Here is a 2,716-nt window from a genome sequence, read left to right on the forward strand (position 1 = left end):
TTTGCCTAAGGAGCCTCCTTTCAAACCCAGTCTCAACTCATCACACTCTTCTATTGAAACTCAGCTGATCTTACATGACATACATCATTAGTTATAGCCATGAAAGGACATCAGGAGAACATGAAGAAATGGTACATTTTGTTGCTACACAACAGAATCAACCCCAATCTTGCCTTGATCTCAGACTTGAACTTACAGTGTTTTTCCCATAAGTTTGCTCAAAACCAAAACTTATAAAGCTCTTGGGCTGTCCTGAATTGAAAGGAACTATAACCTCTGAATCTTAAATTTGCACCAGGATGCAAAATGTACATTTATTTTTCTTTCTAAATAATTGTTATATAGGAGTGCACAAAATCTCTATTTCTTCATTGTAGGGGTTCTGGTAAAGAAATCTTGCTTTTACCCTCTACCTAAAATGTGTAGTTTTCCTTTTCTTTTTCCTGTAAAAAAATTTAAAACATGTTGAAAAGAACTCCTTCTGTTCTGATTAATGAAGGCACAAGCTTGAAATCCATCTGAAGATTAAGGGCACTGTCTTCTCTATGGAGTCACACTAAATTGAATGTTATTTATAATTTACAGGAATGCTGAGTAGGAGGAGACTCCTGCAATATATAAGCTTTCATCCATTAATTTAATGAATACAATTATTCCCTAAATCTTATATATAATTCTTGCCATGTTGGAAGGGTAGTCTGTACAGATTTTCAGAGTATTACCACTAAACCTCCTTAAACTTCTCTCAACTTTATTTGAAATCCACTGAAAATTACCTCATTCTTCTGGGTACTGCATTGCTACACACTTTGTAGGTTCCTACCACACATATTCATAAATATTGTAATGCAAAATATACATTATATAGAATTATTCACCAACCAGATGTAAATGCATTTACTCCTAAAGCCTGAGCCTCCTGCTGAGCACCCCTTCTCTAGCTGAAAATTGATGAAATGTCTTTGAACTTTAGAGCTGGTCACCAGTATCTGATCCAGCTCCCAGTGAAGTCAGTGTGGGTCTCTGCTGATTGCAGGGAGAGCTGGTTTTACCCTTCGAAGCAAATACTGCACTCCTACTGAAGGAGAGCACCCACTGGGCGCCTGTCAGAGCTGTTCCTGAGCAACGACGCTGAGCACAGACCCATTGCCGTTCCACCACCTTGATTTGACTTTGACGTCTATTTTTTTGCATTGAAACACGAGGGTGTAATATGTCCTGAAGAGACAGATTCTCAGCTAGTGGAAGTCAGCATAACAGTGTTGTTTCCATTAATGAACCTGTCTCTAAAATTCAGGGCCAGAAACTGCCTATTTCAGTAAGCACAGTAGAATTCAAAACCTCTGGCAGATCCCTGAAGATATTAAGGACAGCAAAACTTCTATTAGACTCTTCCCTTTGAATGTCGCAGATATCTGAGAGCAAACCTCTTTAATGGTTTTGTTGTAAATTGTAAGTCCTATCATGACTATGTCCTCTGCAACACAGTTAAAACTTTGCCTTCTAATACGTGAGCCATTGACTCTGATCATTAGAGTTCCATAGACATCATACTCTTAGTATAAACCAGTTATTATAAACAATGTACTTTCAACAGGCAAAACCGCTAGTCCATCAAAAAGACTAATTATTCTTTCAACTTTGCTCCATTCATGGGTATCTGTAAGTTCTCTCTTCAGAATAACACCTTTTACGTAGTATTCCTAATTTTTACTGCACGAACTTCTGTTGCTGTCTCTTTGAAATGCCTCCCGTTTACACATTTAATCTCCTTTTCAAGGTTTTAACACTTGCCTGTGTATACACTCACAGCTGTGACAAATTTCAGCTTTAAGTCTTAGAGCCTTTTTTTTTCCCCACCAACATTTCACAGAAATCTATATGGTTGTCCTTAATTTGAAGGAGTACAGAAGCAGCAGCTTATGAAATCCAGGTATTTCCCCACATTTCTGCAACCGACAACAGACACCTAGGTGATTACAGCTGGGACCTATTCCAAGCACAGAGACAGAAATTTCAGTGGTAGCTCCCTGCCAGCGCACTGAAAGTTATGGGGGCTGAACTTGTTTGGTACTTCTGAAGGTGGGGAAGGGAATTTTTTACCATTTTTCCTACTTTTCCCACTGGGGACAAAGAGCTGCTGGACATCGGCAGCTGGGGCAATGATCAGCCGCTGAATGCGGAGTTTGGAAATGGTGGAGCCTGTGAATCCCTTCCTTAGGGTGGCTGGGGAGGTGTGTAATTAGTGCACCACTGGGACAGAAAAGAATCCTTACTCCTCATACACGTTTGAGAGGTAGCAAGCCCAGTAAGAGCGGCCACAGGCTTTTTGCTAACTCCGCCTTATGCTGCCAGGCCCCTCTCCTGTCCTGCTAGGCTTGTTATCAGCTCGCTGTAGGAGTTTGCTGTCTGAACCGGAGTTTGGTACCAGGTGTCCCTGGGTCTGTGTTGTGGTTTAACCCGGCTGGCAACGAAGCACCACACAGCCGCTCACTCACTCCCCCCCTTCCCTCAGTGGGATGGGGGAGAGAATCGGAGAAAAGAAAAAAAAGTAAGAGCCGTGGGTTGAGATAGAGACAGTTTAATAAGAGAGAAGAATAACAATAGTGATAATAATAATGGTAAGAGAATATACAGGATATATATAAAACAAGTGATGCACAATGCAATTGCTCACCACCCGCTGACCGATGCCCAGCCCATCCCAAGCAGCGAT

Source organism: Egretta garzetta, unplaced genomic scaffold, assembly GCF_000687185.1.
Source record: "Egretta garzetta isolate BGI_Z169 unplaced genomic scaffold, ASM68718v1 scaffold5, whole genome shotgun sequence".
Taxonomy (NCBI): domain Eukaryota; kingdom Metazoa; phylum Chordata; class Aves; order Pelecaniformes; family Ardeidae; genus Egretta; species Egretta garzetta.